Source organism: Chelonia mydas, chromosome 10 (genome assembly GCF_015237465.2).
Source record: "Chelonia mydas isolate rCheMyd1 chromosome 10, rCheMyd1.pri.v2, whole genome shotgun sequence".
In the NCBI taxonomy this organism is placed as follows: Eukaryota; Metazoa; Chordata; order Testudines; family Cheloniidae; genus Chelonia; species Chelonia mydas.
In genome coordinates this window covers 49,392,629-49,414,967 of record NC_051250.2, presented here as the reverse complement: position 1 = coordinate 49,414,967, position 22,339 = coordinate 49,392,629, and the positions used below count along the sequence as shown (strand labels likewise).

At 42.7% G+C, this 22,339-nt stretch overlaps 2 protein-coding genes across 7 annotated transcripts in view; one reads left to right on the top strand and one right to left on the bottom strand.

Moving 5' to 3' along the window:
- Nucleotides 1-12,851, bottom strand: part of NRG4 (neuregulin 4) — a 63,235-nt gene extending 50,384 nt beyond the window's left edge. For 2 of the 5 annotated variants that reach the window (XM_027830518.3, XM_037910480.2), the window contains exon 1: nucleotides 12,712-12,851. The gene's annotated coding sequence lies outside the window, so the exon portion shown is untranslated. Of the gene's footprint in view, nucleotides 1-95; nucleotides 191-12,691 lie in introns of all 5 variants that reach the window. The other 3 variants (XM_043523918.1, XM_037910481.2, XM_043523917.1) reach the window with 2 other exon arrangements.
- Nucleotides 12,852-12,878: 27 nt separating this feature from the next.
- TMEM266 (transmembrane protein 266) overlaps nucleotides 12,879-22,339 on the top strand; it is a 122,096-nt gene continuing 112,635 nt past the window's right edge. The window contains exon 1 of one of the 2 annotated variants that reach the window (XM_043523914.1): nucleotides 12,879-12,997. The gene's annotated coding sequence lies outside the window, so the exon portion shown is untranslated. The remainder of the gene's footprint in view (nucleotides 12,998-22,339) is intronic. The other variant, XM_043523913.1, reaches the window with a different exon arrangement.

The following is a 22,339-nucleotide window of genomic DNA, read 5'->3' as shown; positions in this document are numbered from 1 at the left end:
AGGTTTTTTATTGGTGAAGGAAGAGGGAACAATAATACTTTTTCAGCCACACCCCCTCCTTGATCCCCTTCCTGCACTAAGATCATGAAACTTACAGTGGGGATTCTGTACAGAAAGAGTGGCACCTTTCCAGAAGCATCTCACTTTCTCTCAGTTCCTGCAGCTGGGAATTGTTGGATGTCTGAACCTTCTGCTGACAGAAGCAGAAATGATATGGCTCACTGGGAGGGCAATATGGCTGCAGAGGCTTTCCTAGCTGTTGCCGTGGCCTATAAGATCTTCTTTATGGGTAGTTAGTTCTATGTATCGTTTTTGCATATTCCTTAACTTTTGTAAAAAGACCTCCAAGTCTCACCACTGGCTCTCTCTTCTGCACCACATCAGATACAGGTTCTGGTTCTCACCTTTAAGTTCTTTCACAATTTAGCTCTGCCCAACTTATCCATTCTTATATGTTATCACATTCTTCCTGTCCTTTCCACTCTACAACATTGCCAGCTTCCATTGCTCATTTCTTTCACAGGCACCTCCATGGTTTCCTCCATGCTGCTTCTTATGCACAGAACACAATAGAATCATAAGACTGGAAGGGACCTCGGGAGGTCAGCTAGTCCAGTCCCCTGCACTCATTTTCATTTAGGCCACAAATCTGCCCACTTTCAAATACTTTGAGACCTCTTTTACTGTAATGCCTATAGAAAACTGCCAATTTATAACTGGTAATTGAATGGACAGTAGAGGACTTACAATATTGTATCTTTTTGTATATCTTAAATTTACTGTTTAAACTTAGCCTCTTCAAAACCAGCTAGCTGTGCATATATCTGGCCTAAGAACCTGAGTTTATGTATTAATGTTTCTCTTGTCTCACTTCCTTCCTTCAACTTGATTTTTACAATCACTTGAGTCTTCTTTTAAATAGATAATACATTTTTGGGAAAAGGAACCATCATTTACTTTGTGTTTTCACAATATACAAACAGGTGATTGGACTAAATACAAGGACAACACGGTGAAATTCTACAGGAGGTCAGACTAGATGATCTAATAGTATGTTCTGGCCTTAAAAATCTATGAATACATAGCATGGTGTGGCCCCAATTCTGAGTGGTGCCTCTAGATACTGCCATAATAAAAATAACAGCAAGTATTTGAAAACTCATACCTGAAAAACTATTTCAGTAATTTATCTATCATCTTTAGGGACTTTTGTGGAAATTATTTTTAAAAAGTGTGTGGTGAGCAAAGCACCATAAAAATAGGGAATATATGTGGTTTTGCAGCTAATTTAATTCCTTTTTTAAAATCTGCTTGCACATGCAAGTCCTCCAATTTCCCTTCCTCTTGGGATGAAGCAAGTCCCAGATGTATAGAATAGCTGGCAATTTAATAATTTAAAAATATAAATTTAAGCTCAAGTACACCGGAAATTAGTAGTATAAAAGATTAATTGTTAGTAAGCGTGCAGGGGGTAATGCAAACAAGATCATTTAGAGACGGATCATAGTGCTCTGAGCAAAGGGCTCCTCCCAACCTTCAATCACAGAAAGAGCCACTCTCATATATGGGCTTCAGTCACCACTGTAGGGTGAACGAGCACTGGACAAAACCCACTGCTTCTCTGTTATGCAGTTTCATGGATCCAACCTGTGCAGAAACTCACTGGCTGTTCGCAAACCATAGCCCCAAATCCACCCTGTACTGCAGAGCAGAGAACAGTTGCAGAGTGCACAGGTGTGTGTGGGCCCACCCACAGAAATGATCACCCACCATGAAGCAGAAACCCAGCTTTCCACTCTGTTTCGGGCCTTGTGCTTCTGCATAAGAGAATATATACATTGAATATATACCTCACAAGCTCTATTCTGCAGTTCTGCAAAGCTTTTATGCACATGCTTAAGTCCCATTCACTTAAATGGGACTACTCACATGCCTAAAATTAAGTATTTGTTTACATGCTTTGTGGAATTGAGGCTATTGTTATTAACAGATCTAATTAAATTTCATGGATTATAGAATTCCAAATAATATAGCTGACATTAAAGACATATCAAATGGAACCTTCAGGTAATAGAAGAGGCAAAAATATAAGTATCATATTATGTTCTGCTGACATTAGAATTTTTTAATCTATGTGCTGTAGTCTGTCAAACAATTATTGTCTTCAGAACTGGTATCATGATAAGATACAGAAAAAGCATCAGAATAGAATTGATTGAGGTAGAATCCTGTCTAGATTGTGTCTATTTAGGGTTGAATACATGAATATGTGTCTGAAATTTTCTCTATCGAGATACCAAGTAAAGTGATACCATCTAGCAATGTGGGTCCTGTCATTTCTAAATAGAAAGATTATTTCCAATATTATGTAACAAAATGCTTCTCTCAGCTAGTCCCTTATTGATAGAGATTTTTGTGACTTTCAGGATTTCATTTTCAAAAATGAAAATGTACAGTTAAGTATACATATTTGCTGGCCTATTTTGTGTGAGCAGTTACCACAACGGCGTGTTTAAAGTAGGCATTGCACATGCAGGTATCCAGTTATTCATGCACGCAAATAACTGATTTGTGTGCAGAATGCTGGCGATTACTTATGCAAATTACATGCAAGATGGTGTATGAGAGTTTTTGAAAATCAAGTCCTCAGACTAGTAATATGTTCCTTAGACAAATAAGAAGCATAAGCACTAAGGGCTAGATTCACAGAGGGACTTAGGCACTGCGGTGCTCAGACTTGCACCGCCTAAATTGCAGATGGCTAGAAAAATCACAAAACCCTGAGCATTGGACAGCAGAGAGAGGGTGGCGTGGGGTAGCATAGACTTGTCTGCAATAGGATTAAACAATGATTTTGTGCTTTCCCCCAGCACTTCCAGAGGCAAAGTGCCTACCATGTGCACAAATGCCATTGAGAACTGCCTGCCATGAGGCTATGTCTGAAAGCCATAATCCAGCCTTCTTCTCAGTTGCACTACCAACCGTGAATGTAGTCTTTACAGAAGAACGAGGGCCTGATGGGGTATTTTTCATTCCCCATCCCTTCTCCTTCTTCATATGTCAGCTATATTTGGTGGAAGAGGGAACCAGCAAGTTATAAAGTTACATTTGGCTGGATCCAATATCAGTGACATTGAATTGTAAATCAAATAAAAGGAAAATGTTGCCAAAGAAATCATATTGGGGATGTTACAGGCACATGGAACTGACACGGCAAAAGTGCAGAGGAGCAGCTAAATGTTTGGAGTATTGCTGAAATAATTCAGCAAATGGACCTGTGCCATGCAGATACCTGACTGATTTGTATTGCAACAATTTGTAGATAGGATCCAGCATCTGACATGCTTTTGGTGAAATTAAAATAATTTGGCAGTGGATCGATGACTTGTTGGTTTTGAATTTTGAGAAACACGTTTCTCTGCCCTATCACAATTCTCAGCTGCTACTGTGGAGCAAATGATTACATCACTGCTAGAGTGGAATATGAAAAGAATATCTTATTCATATATTGCCCATATCGATAGGCACTGTGCCTGGCCCACTGGCCCAAAGAGAAGCCACTATTCTACCCAAAAAAGAACTAAGAAAGAACTAAGAAAAACATAATCCACAAATGAAGAGCTAGTGAAGAACATAGACACAATAGTCAAAGATGAACTGTCCTAAATAGAAAGACCTAGCACTGAGTGTTAAAGACAGCTACCAAGACAATCTGACAGATGTGGCAGTTTATACATGTGCTTTTGTTTCTGACAGAGCAATAACTTTTGATCTGGATTAAGTCTAGGGTTACAACAAAGACAGAAGAAATGAATCCCACAATTAAAGGTGAACCAGAAGGCACTGAAGATGATCCATGTGAGTACAAATACATTTTAGTCATATAACAGGTATGAGGTTTTGTAGGTTATAATAAACAAGCTAGCCTTCATGTCAGAAATGTTTGAGTATCTACGTGAGGGCGTGTGGGAATGCAAATATCTTTTGGGTTGAAGAAGTTATTTTGGCCTGGCAGTATTTTTGCAGGTGGAAATATGAAAAACTTCAGTTCATGCCTCTGCCAAGTTGACAAAACACAACAGACATTTTATAACTATTGATTTTGCATTCCTGTAACTAAGAACAATGGCTAAATTTTTAAAGTAGACATTTTCATACTGGTAACTGGTAATGTGTCATTTATGTTTTTAAAAAGTAAGTGGCAGGCATACTATGTTTACAAGTGACTGCAATGCATGCATAGTAACTACTTTTCATAAAGATTTTTACTCTAAACTTGTTCTTCTAAAGAAATTTTCAATGCACTTATCTTCATTCTGTATCTAACCACTGTTTTATTTTGCTGATCTCTCTCTCTCACACACACACAGATCTCAGTACAGCTCAATGTGCTTGCAGACAATGGCCCACATGGAGTAATTTGCTGGATTAGGGCCCAACCATTAAATCTACTTTAGTCTTGAATAGACCTAGTGATTGTGCCTCAATGATCTCCTTTGCTCGCAGATGGTGATACTACTGCATAAACCTGTGTTGCTTGTACCTGTCCCAAAACTGAATTCTTGACTTTTACGGTGGAAGGACCATCAGCAGACCACCACTGAATGCCTTAACATCCAGGAGAAAGGACAAGCAACAGCTAAGTCCCCGACACAACAAGATCCTCTAGATGTTGCACCATTAGGGAACCAATCTATATACAAGAAAGGGGAACCTTCTTGATCAGGTCCCCCTGGTTGCCTTTATACTGGGAAGAAAAGTAAAAAAAGTGATCAGATGAGTCTCACAGACACCAAGGTCAGATGGGACCATCACGATCATCTAGTCTGACTTCCTGCACATTGCAGGCTATGGAACCTCACCCACCCACTCCTCTAATAGGCCCATAACCTCCAGCTGAGTTACTGAAATCCTCAAATCTTGATTCAAAAACTTCCAGCAACATAGAATCCACCATTTATTGTAGTTCAAACCAGCCAGTGAGCTGTGCCCCATGCTGCAGAGGAAGATGAAACCCCGCCCCAACATCTCCGCCAGTCTAATCTTCCTTCTAATAAGAAAAAGAAAAGCACAAAAGGCAAGTTAGATGGCCTTCAACCCCAACATTTTTACTTGTAATACAGATTTTCTGGGTAGTACCTCACAGGGCAACTACTTCGAAATCTAGTCTTTGAGATGGGAATCAATGCATCTAAAAAATTGAATCTAAATAACCTGCTAGGGGCAGAGCTCTTCTTGACCTGCTGCTCACAAACCGGGAAGAATTAGTAGGGGAAGCAAAAGTGGATGGGAACCTGGGAGGCAGTGACCATGAAATGGTCGAGTTCAGGATCCTAACACAAGGAAGAAAGGAGAGCAGCAGAATACAGATCCTGGACTTCAGAAAAGCAGACTTTAACTCCCTCAGGGAACTGATGGGCAAGATCCCCTGGAAGAATAACATGAGGGGGAAAGGAGTCCAGGAGAGCTGGCTGTATTTTAAAGAATCTTTATTGAGGTTACAGAGACAAACCATCCCAATGTGTAGAAAAAATAGTAAATATGGCAGGCGACCAGCTTGGCTTAACAGTGAAATCCTTGCTGCTCTTAAATACAAAAAAGAAGCTTACAAGAAGTGGAAGATTGAACAAATGACCAGGGATGAGTATAAAAATATTGCTCGGGCTTGCAGGAGTGAAATCAGGAAGGCCAAATCACACCTGGAGTTGCAGCTAGCAAGAGATGTTAAGAGTAACAAGAAGGGTTTCTTCAGGTATGTTAGCAACAAGAAGAAAGTCAAGGAAAGTGTGGGCCCCTTACTGAATGAGGGAAGCAACCTAGTGACAGAGGATGTGGAAAAAGCTAATGTACTCAATGCTTTTTTTGCCTCTGTCTTCACGAACAAGGTCAGCTCCCGGACTACTGCACTAGGCAGCACAGCATGGGGAGAAGGTGACCAGCCCTCTGTGGAGAAAGAAGTGGTTTGGGACTATTTAGAAAAGCTGGACGAGCACAAGTCCATGGGGCCGGATGCATTGCATCCGAGAGTGCTAAAGGAGTTGGCGGATGTGATTGCAGAGCCATTGGCCATTATCTTTGAAAACTCATGGCGATCGGGGGAGGTCCCAGATGACTGGAAAAAGGCTAATGTAGTGCCCATCTTTAAAAAAGGGAAGAAGGAGGATCCTAGGAACTACAGGCCAGTCAGCCTCACCTCAGTCCCTGGAAAAATCATCGAGCAGGTTCTCAAGGAATCAATTCTGAAGCACTTAGAGGAGAGGAAAGTGATCAGGAACAGTCAGCATGGATTCACCAAGGGCAAGTCATGCCTGACTAATCTAATTGCCTTCTGTGATGAGATAACTGGCTCTGTGGATGAAGGGAAAGCAGTGGACGTGTTGTTCCTTGACTTTAGCAAAGCTTTTGACACGGTCTCCCACAGTATTCTTGCCAGCAAGTTAAAGAAGTATGGGCTGGATGAATGGACTATAAGGTGGATAGAAAGCTGGCTAGATTGTCGGGCTCAACGGGTAGTGATCAATGGCTCCATGTCTAGTTGGCAGCCGGTATCAAGTGGAGTGCCCCAGGGGTCAGTCCTGGGGCCGGTTTTGTTCAATATCTTCATAAATGATCTGGAGGATGGTGTGGATTGCACCCTCAGCAAGTTTGCAGATGACACGAAACTGGGAGGAGTGGTAGATACGCTGGAGGGTAGGGATAGGATACAGAGGGACCTAGTCAAATTGGAGGATTGGGCCAAAAGAAATCTGATGAGGTTCAACAAGGACAAGTGCAGAGTCCTGCACTTAGGACGGAAGAATCCCATGCACCGCTACAGACTAGGGACCGAATGGCTAGGCAGCAGTTCTGCAGAAAAGGACCTAGGGGTTACAGTGGACGAGAAGTTGGATATGAGTCAACAGTGTGCCCTTGTTGCCAAGAAGATCAATGGCATTTTGGGATGTATAAGTAGGGGCATTGCCAGCAGATCGAGGGACGTGATCGTTCCCCTCTATTCGACATTGGTGAGGCCTCATCTGGAGTACTGTGTCCAGTTTTGGGCCCCACGCTACAAGAAGGATGTGGAAAAATTGGAAAGAGTCCAGCGGAGGGCAGCAAAAATGATTAGGGGACTGGAACACATGACTTATGAGGAGAGGCTGAGGAAACTGGGGATGTTTAGTCTTCAGAAGAGAAGAATGAGGGGGGATTTGATAGCTGCTTTCAACTACCTGAACGGGGGTTCCAAAGAGGATGGCTCTAGACTGTTCTCAGTGGTAGCAGAACAAGGAGTAATGGTCTCAAGTTGCACTGGGGGAGATTTAGGTTGGATATTAGGAAAAACTTTTTCACTATGAGGGTGATGAAACACTGGAATGCGTTACCTAGGGAGGTGGTGGAATCTTCTTCCCTAGAAGTTTTTAAGGTCAGGCTTGACAAAGCCCTGACTGGGATGATTTAGTCGGGGATTGGTCCTGCTTTGAGCAGGGGGTTGGACTAGATGACCTCCTGAGGTCCCTTCCAACCCTGATATTCTATGATTCTATGACTCTATGAATCTAGATACTTTTGTTGTGAGAGACAAGCTAATACCTTCCTCAAATTCTGGGAAGCCTTTCAAAATATTGGAACCTGAATGTCACTAAGACTGACTTTGACACATTTTATTTAATACTCTTTTATTTATTTACATTATACAAAAATAAAAAGGGGCATCTAATCAAAACTTTACAACCCCTTGAAACAAGTTATAAGAACAAATATAAAATTCCTTCTCTGAACCTTATAGTATTAAGTAGAAAACATTTAACCTGAGATATTTCCTGTGCTTCTGACTTATTAAGATGAGGAATTATGCTTCTTGAAGGTTGAGGGCCCAAATCAATCTTGAGAATTTAGAACAAGGATTGTAGTTTCTAGAGTTGCAATAAGGCCACGGCACCAGCACCTATGTTTTGGTCTCCATTTCCAGAAGATATTGGACCTCATCCAATAGTAGTGTATAATTAATAGGATTTCTGAAGAGGAATGGAAAGTTTTAGCATGACCTGAAACTGAAGGGCACTGTCCCATTTGATAAACTCTGAACAAAGCTACATCCTGCCATGCCTGTAAACATTTACACAGTTAGGAGCTGAAATTAAAATTAGTTCTATGTCCTCCAGCAAAACTGTGGTTTCACTGTAGCTACAGTAGAATCCAATGGATACAAAAGAGATATCTCTGGCAATCCTAGAACGATTAGATCCAAACTGTGCTTGACATGGAAATTCCTTAAAGAAACAGTGGAAGGACTGACCTTGGATATCAGCAAGAGAGCTACTTATACAAAGACTGACTCAATGTCAGTGCCATAGCTGTTAATCTGGTAACTGAATTTTATCACCAAGAGCACCAGCAAACAATGATGGTCCTTACCAAGGACCTAGTCATCAAGCCTGAAATGTCATGAAAGGCTCACAAAAGGTATCTTCCAAACTACTGATCTTCTTAAACCTCACAAATGTCTTACTACTTACGGCTTGTCTACACTTACCAGTAGCTCAGCACTGCTGCAATCGATGCAGCGGATGTCGATTTAGTGGGTCAGTGAAGACACGCAAAATCGATGGGAGAGCGCTCTCCAGTAATCCACCACTCCGAGAAGAGTAAGGGAAGTTGATGGGAGAGCGTCTCCTATTGACACAACATAGTGTAGACACCACAGTAAGTTTACCTAAGCTATGGTGACTCCAGTTACATTATTCACGTAACTGGAGTAGTGTAACTTAGGTTGACTTACTGTGATAGTATAGACAAGGCCTTACTCTCAGGGATATTTTCCAGAAATGGGGATATTGTCGTTCAAAGGGTATAACAAACCATAACTGCTTGTAATTAGTAGTTATTAAAATAAGGACCAGAAAAGAAAATGCCCTCTTCCAAAATCCATTTTCTTTGATACTGTGAACATAACCAAAGAACCTGGGTGGGATTCTAGCTTGTAAAGTTTGTCATATTTCCTGTTCTCTGGAACATTAGAGACTGTGTGGTTGGGGGCCATTCAGATTGTAACATAATGACAGTTTCTAAGACCCTGCACAGGCATGCAGGGCTTAGAAGTTGAGCAACAGTAAGCTCCAGTGCTAAAACCCTGCATAAAAATGCAGATTAATTATTGCTGTATCACTCTGGCATTTGGATTTCGTTAGCTGCCACTAAGATATGAGGTGTTTTCTCTGGAATATAGAGAAAAGTGTGGCGCACAGGAAATCCTGCAAGGAAAGCCAAGGGACAGCAAAGCTTGGGGAGAAAACTTAGCCGGAGATTTCTGTTATGTAAGTATGCTTGTTATATAAGTTGCCAACACAGCCAAACCCCAGAAAAATAGTAAGTTTGGACTATATATATAGTGGGTACACGTCATTCAAAATAGGCTATGAACCTGACCTGCTTATAGAGATCTTAAGGCTCTACAGAAATGATAATATTCTATTTATTATCATCCGTTTAATTAAAGGCTATACTACTAACACCAACATTTATCATGACATGGTGGTCACAGATCAAATTTTGACTTTACAGCAAATTTAAGGAAAATCTTCCATTCCTAACATTTTATTAGGAGTTTGCATCCAACTGTTCATTCGTATATTCAGAAACCCCAGTTGTACAGTGTCAGATATTTGTCCCTCTTTTTTTCATCCTAGTTAATCCTATATAATGGTTAATTACATATAGCTCAGCACAACTTCAAATTTATAAAAATATTTATAGGCACCCTTCCTATACTTTGCGCATCTACCATAAATTAAACCCCCACAAAATACAAGAGGACTGCCTAGGAATATTATGCATTCTATCTGCCACCAGTGAAAAATTACAATAGGTAAGTAATGAACTTGTGTTCCCTCAGAGTATCAAATGCACACATAGTGGACTAAATTCTGCCTTAAATTACACTTTGCAACTCCACTGAGCTCAGACGGGTTGCACAAGTGTAAATGAGAACAGAATTTGTCCCATTATTTAAATGCTTGGTTTTGTATTTTAATCTTTGAGTTAGCTGGCAGATGTATAAAATCACATGTACAGTATACAGAGAATTCCCATTTAACTGTATCCCAAAGAGGCCCATGTACAAACATTGTTTACTCCTCTAAGTACTTGGACTATATTGTGCTCATAAAGTTTGCCCCATATAGACCCATTTCATACATGGATATATAAGCAGCTGGTGGGTAATGAAGCTTCAAGCACAGCTCTAATAGGTATTAAACTTTTCCTGACTTATCTGTCTGAAGACTCTGGTACTCAGAGCAGCTACACGTGTGAGGTGAGGCTGCTGCAAATCTGTCAGGTACATAAAGGGATATGCAATTTCTGGTATTTCATGTAGCGCTCCACAAGCAGATTCAAGTCCTGGGACTATGCAAGGGGAATTATTAGTTAATCAGTTTTAGATGAGAAACTGGTATAAATACACACCCCAAAACCCCCACAAGTCACACTGTGTGCTCATACATTTAATTTCTCCTCTACAATAATCCCAGATCTCACTCTCATAGAGCCTTATCCCCAAACACACTTTTGTTTAAAAGTGTATTTTTAAAAAGCAGTTTAAGTGTAATAAAATGTTAAGGTTCGCAATGTGGTATTACTTTTTATATTCATAACTCAGAGTTATAGATATTCCCCTACCAGATTCCCAGTTATACCTCTCTCTCAAATTTTTGGTAAAGTTGAGATTCAGATCCAAACCTCACAGCTCAAGACCATTCTTATTAGAAATTGGTATATTAATTACCAATTTCGCCAGTGGTTATTTGATAGAATAATAGGTCCATATCACTTCTGAGATACTTCAAAATATGTTGTAAAACTTTAATTTTAAAATGTGGTCACTGGGTGCTTCAAGTAACTAGTTTTTATAAACTAAGCACAATCCAGACACAAAATAATTGTCTAGAAACCTCTTGTGGGAGAGAAGTGTTAAAAACTGACTTTTAGTCTTAATTCCCTGCATTTTGTCAGTTTAAAACAGGCTCTTAACCTTATTTTGTTGTTTATTTTTTGCATTTAATTTTGTATTAATTTGTTCTACTTGACCGGCACTTACCCCAATAAATGAGTATTATTTACTCTATTGGTGTAATCTTTCTCAGATAGGACAATCTGCTGAATCAATGTAATCTCTAGTCTGCCTCACGGAATCTTGCAGCTGCTCACTCTCTTTGTGATTATGTAATTGTTCTGGTGTACATGTAAGCAAGCAAAACTTTAGTAAGTGTGTGTGGGGGGGGGAAAGAAACCTTTATTGTAAAAGCAAAATTAGTGGAGTCTTGGCACTATACTAGCAGCGCACAAACATTGCTCAATTGAGGACTACAATAGCAACATGCCAGGAGCCCCAGGGCTACATTTAATTTGCATAGACAGTGTCAACTGTTGCAATCTTCATCTTTAGTGTGATGGTACAATTCCTATATAAATACAAGTCCAAACATGCAATGATTCTAGCATCCATTTTTAATCTAGAAATGCAGCCTATGAAAATTCTGGGGTTCAGAATGCAAACATTTGTCTTCATAATCATCCACCTCAGTCTGCAGAGATGATGGCTCCCAAGATCCAAAACACTATACTGACTTGAATGACATAGCCTGCTGAAAAGACAAATCCCAACATGCAATGCTCCATCTTGGTCTAAGTGCACAGAAAAGATGAGCCCGCAGAAGAAGATGGTTAATCCAAGCATCACAGCCTCAGGGGACAAGAGGTTTTAGTGGCAACATGCCATCCTGACCATGATGGACTTTGCATTAAACTGGAATACAATGAGCTAGGGCCTCTTTATCCCTGGCAATTGGACACAGGTTTCCTATAATTCCAGAATTTGCCAAATGGTCCTGATTTTTCTCTCGAGTGCAACCTTACATCCCTATTCTTGAAATACGCGACTCAAGAAAGACCATGACGTGGTGAGCAGTTTGGTATTTTGCTGTGGTGCTGCTTGGGGCAAATTCAGGATGGTGATGCCTCACATCTTCCCCTGCATATTAAAGATGTGGTAGCAAATAGCACCAGGAAGCCACAGAGGTGCCTCCATCCTCATGTGGGGAAAACCAAATAAGGCAACTTTGCACCTTACCGTGCACTAACAGCCAACCTCGTTGGGAGCAACAAATCCAAGTGGGTTGTCAGGTTAGTACAGATCTGTCCTTCCTGCCCCCACTTCAGAACAACACCTCAGGGCAGGGCCCCGTTTCAGGGATAGGATGCTCCTCATGAGTGACTCCCCGCCCCGCTCTAGGTTGGGGCTCCCACCTCAATAGCTCCTCCCCTCCCCCAATGCAGGGCAAGAGGGGGAGGGTCTCTCCTCCATAGCGCTCCCCTCCCCAATGTAGGAGGACGAGGTCTTAATAGCTCCTTCCCTCCCCCAATCTAGGGCGGGGGGGTCGCTCCTCAACAGTTCCTCCTCTCCCCCAATCTAGGGCGGTGTGGGGGCGGGGGGGGGGGGTCTGTCCGCAGTGGCTCCTCCTCCCCTCCCCCCTAAGGCGACGAGAGCGTCTCTCGGGAGCCACCCCTAGCCCTCAGCAAAGGGTGGAGTCCTACTTCAGGAGCCCGCTCCCCTCAGGCGCCCCTCCGTTGCCCCATCCTAGGGTGGTGAGGCCTTTCCTCAAGGGTCCCCCTCCCGAGACAGGGGCTCCTTCCTCCCTCCCTTCCCCCCTACCGTAGTACTACGAGCCTTACGCAGTCAGTCATCTCCATTGGGCCTGCATGCCCCACGTGACGCTGAGCGTGCGCCCCGAGCCGAACTGAGCTGTCACAGCCAGTTGTTTCCTAGGCGACCCAGAAGAAAGGGAGCGCGCCAGAGAGCGAGCGAGCACTAGGACAGGGCACGTGCACGCGCCACAGCGAGCCAGAGTGCGCGCGCGTTGGAACCCCGATCTCTTGAGAGCGCGCGCCAGCCTGATCCCGGGAGCTGCTGCTGCTGCTGCTGCAGAGCGGAGCGGGATGTCAGGATTCCGGGCATCAGGTATGTGTCTCCCGGCCCCGCCCCCCCAGCACTCCCTCAGGGCAGGGTTTGCACACGTGCCCAGTCCCACCCGCAGTGGGAGGCGCTGGGGACCCCCCTCCGTAATGTACCACATAGCCCTGCAAAACACCTCCGGCCTCTGCCAGAGCAGGGCATCCCCCAGACAGCGGGCTGCGTGGGTCAGAGAGCAGGGCATCCCGCATATAAAGGGGCTGTGCAGGTCTGTATGGCAGGGAGCAGGGCATCCCCCATATAATGGGACTGTGCGGGTTCCTGTAGCAGGTAGCAGGGCATCCCCTATATAATGGGGCTGTGCAGATCCCTGTGGAGAGAGCAGGGCATCCCCCATATAACGGACTGTGTGGATCTGTATGGCAGGAAGCCCCTCATATAACGGAGCTGTGCGGGTCTGTGTGGCAGGGAGCAGGACATAACGGGTCTGGATGGCAGGGAACAGGGCATCCCCCATATAATGGGACTCTGCAGGTCCCTGTGGAGAGAGCAGGGCATCCCCCATATAACGGGACTGTGCAGGTCTGTATGGCAGGAGCAGGGCATCCCCCATAAAATGGGGCTGTGCGGGTCTGTATCTAAGGGAAAAGGGCATCCCCATGTAACGGGTCTGTATAGCAGGTCTGCATGACAGGGATCAGGGCATCCCACATATAACCAGGCTGATCGGGGCTGTATGGCTGGGAGTAGGGTATCCCACATATAACAGAGTTGTGCGGGTCTTTCTGCCAGGGAGCAAGGTATCCCCAATATAATGAGGCTGTGCGGGTCTGTGTGGAAGGAAGCAAGGCATCCCTCATATAACATGTCTGTATAGCAGGGAGTAGGGCATCCCCATATAATAGGGCTGATTGGGCTGTATGGCTGGAAGCAGAGCATCCCCCATATAACGGGGCTGTGCAGGTCCCTGTGGCAGGCAGCAGGGCATCCCCCATATGACGGAGCTGATTGGGGTTGTATGGCTGGGAGCAGTGCATCCCCCATAGACCAGGCCTGTGAAGTCCCTATGGCAGGGAGCAGGGCATCCCCCATATAACAGGGATGTGTGGCTGGGAGCAGGGCATCCCCCATAGACCAGGGCTGTGAAGTCCCTGTGGCAGGGAGGAGGGCATTTCACATATAATAGTCTGTGGGATCCTCATGGCAGGGCATGATCTTATGATCCTATATGATCTTCTATGTCAGGGAATTTCCCCCCACCCCTCCTCATAAAGCAGGCTCTAGAGCAGAATGTTTCTCTTTCCCAACCCCCTTCATTTTACAGCCTGTAAATTGCTATGTGCTGGAGCAGGACAGGTCATCCTTCAAACATCCATCCATGAACAGGCTGTGGGCACCCAATGGCATGGTGCATGGCAGAGTACTGCCTTCCCTACATATTGGGATTTCTGTGGAGTTCCTATAGCAAGCTGCATTGTGATCTGCCAGTCTTCCCTGTCCCCAAGATAAATATATAAAACTGGTCTGCTGAGGAGTTCCTAAAGCAGGTTACGTGTCAGTCCATCCTCTCCTTTCAGTGGATAGAACGAGGAGTGCTTGTGGCACCTTAGAGACTAACAAATTTATCTGAGCATAGGCTTTCGTGGGCTAAAGCCCACTTCATCAGATGCATGCAGTGGAAAATACAGTAGGAAGATAGATAGATAGATAGATAGATAGATGACATGAAAAAATGGGAGTTGCCATATCAACTCTTAACGAGACCAATCAGCAGGAGAAAAAAAAACTTTTGTAGTGATAATCAGGATGGCCCATTTCAAACAGTTGACAAGAAGGTGTGAGTAACAGTAGGGGGAAAATTAGCATGGGGAAATAGTTTTTAGTTAGTGTAATGACTCATCCACTCCCAGTCTTTATTCAAGCCTGATTTAATGGTGTCCAGTTTGAAGATTAATTCCAGTTCTGCTGTTTCTTGTTGGAGTCTGTTTTTGAAGTTTTTTTGTTGAATAATTGCCACTTTTACATCTGTAATTGAGTGTCCAGGGAGGTTGAAGTGTTCTCCGACTGGGTTTTGAATGTTATAATTCTTGACATCTGATTTGTGTCCATTGATACTTTTGCATAGAGACTGTCCGGTTTGGCTAATGTACATGGCAGAGGGCCGTTGCTGGCACATGATGGCATATATCACATTGGTAGATGTGCAAGAGAACGAGCCTCTGATAGTGTGGCTGATGTGATTAGGTCCTATGATGGTGTCCCTTAAATAGATGTGTGGACAGAGTTGGCAACGGGCTTTGTTGCAGGGATAGGTTCCTGGGTTAGTGGTTCTATTGTGTGGTGTGTGGTTGCTGGTGAGTATTTGCTTCAGGTTGTGAGGCTGTCTGTATGCGAGGACTGGCCTGTCTCCCAAGATCTGTGAGAGTGAGGGATCGTCCTTCAGGATAGGTTGTAGATCTTTGATGATGCGCTGGAGAGGTTTTAGCTGGGGGCTGAAGGCAACGGCTAGTGGCATTCTGTTACTTTCTTTGTTGGGCCTGTCCTGTAGTAAGTGGCTTCTGGGTACTCTTCTGGCTCTGTCAGTCTGTTTCTTCACTTCAGCAGGAGGTTATTGTAGTTGTAAGAACGCTTGATAGAGATCTTGCAGGTGTTTGTCTCTGTCTGAGGGGTTGGAGCAAATGCTGTTGTATCTTAGAGCTTGGCCATAGACAATGGATCATGTGGTGTGGTCTGGATGAAAGCTGGAGGCATATAGGTAGGAATAGCAGTTAGTAGGTTTCCGGTATAGGATGGTGTTGATATGACCATCGCTTATTAGCACTGTAGTGTCCAGGAAGTGGATCTCTTGTGTGGACTAGTCCAGACTGAGGTTGATGGTGGGATGGAAATTGTTGAAATCATGGTGGAATTCCTCAAGGGTTTCTTTTCCAGGGGTCCAGATGTTGAAGATGTCATCAATGTAGTGCAGGTAGAGTAGGGGCGTTAGGGGACGAGAGCTGAGGAAGTGTTGTTCTAAGTCAGCCATAAAAATGTTGGCATACTGTGGGGCCATGCGGGTACCCATAGCAGTGTCACTGACTTGAAGGTATACATTGTCCCCAAATGTGAAATAGTTGTGGGTGAGGACAAAGTCACAATATTCAGCCACCAGGTTTACCATAACATTATCAGGGATACTGTTCCTGATGGCTTGTAGTCCATCTTTGTGTGGAATGTTGGCGTAGAGGGCTTCTGCATCCATAGTGACCAGGATGGTGTTTTCTGGAAGATCACCAATGGACTGTAGTTTCCTCAGGAAGTCAGTGGTGTCTTGAAGATAGCTAGAGTGCTGGTAGCGTAGAGCCTGAGGAGAGAGTCTACATAGCCAGACAATCCTGCTGTCAGGGTGCCAATGCCTGAGATGATGGGGCATCCAGGATTTCCAGGTTTATGGATGTTGGGTAGCAGATAGAATACCCCTGGTCAGGGTTCTAGGGGTGTGTCTGTGCAAATTTGTTCTTGTGCTTTTTCAGGGAGTTTCTTGAGCAGATGGTGTAGTTTCTTTTGGTAACCCTCAGTGGGATCAGAGGGTAATGGCCTGTAGAATGTGGTGTTGGAGAGCTGCCTAACAGCCTCTCGTTCATATTCCGACCTATTCATGATGGCGACAGCACCTCCTTTGTCAGCCTTTTTGATTATGATGTCAGAGTTGTTTCTGAGGCTGTGGATGGCATTGTGTTCTGCACGGCTGAGGTTATGGGGCAAGTGATGCTGCTTTTCTACAATTTCAGGCCGTGCACGTCGGCGGAAGCACTCTATGTCTAAGTCGAGTCTGTTGTTTTGACCTTCAGGAGGAGTCCACCCAGAATCCTTCTTTTTGTAGTGTTGGTAGGAAGGTCTCTGTGGGTTAGTGTGCTGTTCAGAGGTGTGTTGGAAATATTCCTTGAGTCGGAGACATCGAAAGTAGGATTCTAGGTCACCACAGAACTGTATCATGTTTGTGGGGGTGGAGGGGCAGAAGGAGAGGCCCTGAGATACAACAGATTCTTCTGCTGGGCTCAGAATATAGCTGGATAGATTAACAATATTGTTGGGTGGGTTAAGGGAACCACTGTTGTGGCCTCTTGTGGCATGTATTAGTTTAGATAGTTTAGTGTCCTTTTTCCTTTGTAGAGAAGCAAACTGTGTGTTGTAAATGGCTTGTCTAGTTTTTGTAAAGTCCAGCCACGAGGAATTTTGTGTGGAAGGTTGTCTTTTATGAGAGTATCTAGTTTTGAGAGCTCATTCTTAATCTTTCCCTGTTTACTTTATAGGATGTTGATCAGGATGTTAATAGATGTGCACTGGGGTTCTGGAGGTAAGACGTGTCAGCATAGCACCCACCATACAAATAATAGGTGGACTGTGGATTTCTATATTAGTATATATGGCAGTGCACTGCCCTCAATACAACAGGCATACTCTTGATTCCCTATAGAGGGTGTATATAAGTAGTAAGGTGTGTGGGCATTACCCTTTTTGTAATTGCCCCGGGTGCAGGTCGTGTCTTAGATGCCTTTCTCTGCTCATTATTTCTATTAAGTGCATCATTAGTTTATTTATAAATATAAGTAGAGGAGGGAAAATGGATTCCAAAATATTTGTACTTAATGTAAAAGAAGATACTGAACAGTAAATATTTGTACTGAAGATGTGGTCGCTAGTTTAGAAGTTATTCTGAATCTGGTCACTTCTTTTGTTTAAACAAAAAAGATATAAGCTCTGGCTGGTATGGAGTTGTATGAAATATGTGGAGGGTTGCCTAGGGTTTGATCCAGTTCTTAGATGCTGTTGAGTTTTCCAATTCCATGATTTGTCAATAGCTGTAAAACCAGAAAAATTGTTTTCCATCATTGCTTAGTTGTACCTTGCTAGTCCTGGTCTACATTGCTGGTTCTTTCACGAGGATACAAGTAATTAGCTACACCTTAGCAGGTGTATGATTAAGAATTACATGCTTGATCCTAGAAAGCGGCCTTGGGAACCACCTTATACCATATTCATTCCCAGATGTAAGTATAAAGAATCCCAGGAGTCTGGGGGCATTAATGCCATCTTCCCTTACCCACCCCCCCATCCATCTTTTGTGTGATTTCTTCAGGATAATGCTTCTTGAATCGTGCCTTCATTCTAAATGCTGTAAATCCATAAAATTATGTTGTGACTTTTGTCAACAAGGTTCTGACCTACATTAGCATGGTATTACGTCACAGCAAGAAGACCAGCAATAGTTTTTGAAGGCCAAATCCATAAGGACTCTTTTTTTTAATCAAGAAAATGTTTAGTTTTCCCTCTGTAATCTGCTGCATAGTTATGTAGCACAGAATTAGCAGTCTTTTTTTTTTTCATTACACATATGTATAGGGATGAAATCAGTAAACGCTGGAGATCCATGTTCAAACATAAGATGTCATAGGATGTCACATTAACTTCATTTAGTGAGGTTCCTAAGTTAACATAAATCACTATTTCAGTTTATTTTCCTATTGTCCTGGGGCTGGTAAATATGGTTTGATGTAAATTTCTGTATTCTGTACATGCATATTTCACAACAGACAATCACTTGGCTGAACTACAGACTGAGTGCACACCCCTTGAGCCAAGTTTGCTTGTAGGTACAAAAGATTTTATAAGTAATAGGTATAACTCAAGTGTGTATAATATATAATATAAATGTAACCACACGCACACATAAACACATCTTCTATATTGAATCCAGTGTGTGTAATATATTGTGAGGTGCATTGCCATATATTGCCGGCTATCTTTGCTGAAAAAGTTAGCACAGCAGGACTGAGCTAAGCATTCTGTGGTAGTTTTAATCTGAAGATTCTTTTGCTTGTATCCATTTAAGTGAAAACCAGTGTTGTTTTATTATTTTATTTGTTGTGACCATTAGTTGATATTTACAAATAAGGCAAGATTTCGTTTCTGATTTTTTGCTCAATATATTGTAAAAATTGTATTATATGTAAAGGGTTGAACTGGGATAATACTGGTACTGAATGGTTCTGCTAGTTCTTGTGCAGATACTGTAAATTCCTGCAGATCAGGCATGTCAGAATACTTGTAAAAAGTTCATTAATGTAGTATGAGCATGTTAGAGATATTCCACACAAATTAGACAACAGCTGTACGGTATTGACATATAGAGTCTTCTGTTGTGAGATGAGATGTTGGCATTAAATAATTGTTACCTTGAGCTTGTGAACTGTTGCGAGACAGTGTACTTTGTGCAGAAAAGGAAAGGAATGCTTCTCCCTCTCTTACGAAAGGTTCAGAACAGGAAACTAGTGCATGCTGCTTTGGACACACTGTGTCCTGGGCAGCACTACAGTGGGCTGATGGTCAGAAAAGTGACTGCAGGTCCAGTTCAGTGAGTAAAGTGCCTGCGTGCCTGAGGCAGTACATATGCTCACTGACTCCGGCATGTTTCTGAACAAATTGTAGTAACTTCATGTTCATTTTTCTCACTGAGTTGCAGAATTGACTATGCAGCCCCTGTATACAGTGTGGTGTGTTTCTCTGACAAAGGATGAGAAGGTCTGGGTCAGATAAGAAAGTATATGGCTAGCCTGATGGGCGACTACTCCAAATTCTACACAAAAGGAATGTGTATCAAGAGTGAGCAGTTATTTCAGTCTTAGAACTAAAATATAACAGGCTGTATGCAGACATAACTCCTGCCAATTCATGGGGCAGTGGAGGGGGTGTTAGTAAGGGCATGACAAAGGTCTGCTAAGCAGGGATCTACCCTGATCTAGCATGCATCGGGCCATGCTTGCAGTGTGTGTGTGCAATGAATAACCTAGAACTCAGTTGAAATGTCTGTGACTGGGTGAGGTAATATCTTTTATTGGACCAACTTCTGTTGGTGAGAAGAGACAAGCTTTCAAGCTTACACAGAGCTCTTCTTCAGATCTGGGAAATGTACTCAGAGGGTCACAGTTAAATACAAGATGGAACAGATTGTTTAGCGTAAGTAGTTAACACATATTTCAAGGGACCATTCAAGGTGAAGTGGCCCATTAACACCTCTCCAGTCATAGGGGCAAAAAATAAAACTGGGGGACAAGAAGGAGCGGTTAAGAGGGTTATAGATTGTTGTAATAAATCATAAATCCAGCTGTGACACTGAGAACATTTTCCCGCTGAAGAAGCTTGAAAGCTTGTCTTTCTCACCAACGGAAGTTGGTCCAGTAAAGACATTACTTCACCCACCTTGTCTCTCTAATATCCTGGGACCAGTACAGCTACAACACTACATGTGATTAGTGACAGATATTCTGGATGCAACAGAGTGGCTAGAGTTAACTGTTCCCATAGGCACCATGCCTGTCCCAATGTATGAGTGTGTGGGTGTTGATATAGCTGTTTTAGAGGGGCACAACTAGAAAGCTATGGGGATTTATGCAGTTCAGTACCCACCACAACCATTCGCGTTGTTATGCCACATGGCTATTTTTGCTGCGATGGCTAATGGCAATTTTCCTGCATCCCTGATTGGCTGGGTGCTGGATGCTCGTTTCCTCTTGGATTGTCTCTGTGCTAATGTATGGTGAAGGTAGCTCTGAGTCTCCCTTTGTATGGACAGCTTTTAGCAAAGGGGGATGGAAGTAACAAATTTCTGGGATTGTTAAGGGGATTTGTGTTTTAGTATATCCAAAGCACAAGCGGGAAAAGTTAGACTGCCCTCCCTGCAGAAGTCCAGCCTCTTTACCAGAAGGCAAAAGTCTACATGTTCCAGCATCTGCATGTGTTTAAATTTCCTGCCCTACCTGAATGCAGAACAAGCAGTTACTCTAATTGTGCTACATAGTGTAAACACTGTACAGGAGAATAACTCTTACCTCTTTAAAAGGGTAGTGAATGGGGCTCAATGTAAGGATGCCACCTTACTCAACCAATCTGCTCCCTGGATGACTCGGTTACTTTACAGACAGAAAGTTTCATCCTTGTTAATGCTGCAGAGCTAATATAGCCATGGGAAAGTGAGCTGGAGTCTATTCTGCTGCATGTGTTATCATCAAAAGTGTCAACTAAGTTCTATTTGCAGAATCTTGATTGCTAGTTGTTATATAAGAGGAAGAAAATATTAGATTTATTTATTTATTTTGAATCCCAGATTGAGTGCCTGCTCCCATGGAAACCAAAGGCAAAACTCCCATTAGCTTCAATGGGTGCAGGAGCAGGCCCCGAGTCTGCCGTGGAGCAATACAGAAAGTTTGTTCTTTTGACTTGTAAAATTGCTATGACTATCGCCAAGCCAGAATAAATACAAAACGTCACCAATACTTTTAGAGTTGCTTATCAGTTTAACTCCACTTTAACGTATTCTGTGAAATTCCAGATTTATGCTTTTCAATATAAAATAAAAATTCTTGCTTGTTGTTATTGTGGGGCTAAACTTGCCCTGTGCCACCCTTTGCATAGGCCCTTGCCCCTGTGGGAATCAATGAATAAGGTGGTTACAGGGTGCAGGAGGCCCTGAAGTTGCACAAGAGGTAATGGGCGGAGTCCTTCACTGTCTCTGTCCCTGAAGACCCAGTTACTCAAGCTATATGCTGTGCTTGGAGTTGGCTTGCTGAGAATGATATAATAGAGTTTAATACTTAATTTAGTTATAGGGTCCAAATCAGCCCTCAGTTACACCCATGTAATCGCACCAAAATCATTGGTGGTGCATGAATTTAAGCAGAGGCAGAATGTGTTATGTAAACTTGAGAAGCATATGGAGGTGATTCAATTTCTAAATAATTATTAATTGAACATCTGCTTATTCCTTGGTTTATTAAAAAATGTAATGTTTCCACTGTAAAAATTTCTCCCTCTGTCCCACTTCCATTTTATCTTTTCCCTCATCCTGGGCTACTATGATCATTTAGATTGTGAGCTTTTCAGGGCCGGTACCATGTTTTTCCTTGCTTTATAAAGTACCATGTACATCTATGGCACTATATACAAATATAATTACATTAAAAAACTATGTTAAAGGAACTTTAGGTTGTGAAGTCAAGCACTCAAAAATTAGGAAATGCCAGATTAAGATTGTCTGTGCAAATGTAATTCACCCCCTTGTGTGTACATCCTTTACACTGAATGAGGCAGGGGGTCCTGTGGCAAAAATGGTAATCGAAATTAAATACTGTATCATAGTGCACCTGAATAAGGCAGATTTAAAGATGCATGGGCAACCTTTAATCTGGAATTTCCTAACTTTCAAGAACATGACTTTTCAGTCAAAATAACAGTCTTGTAACGTATAAAAACCTCAGAAATTCTAAACAACTAACAGAAAAGAGAAAACATTCTTCTATGTGCAACTCTACAATCCCTCAATGAAATATTAACAGCAGGATTTTAACCTTAAAC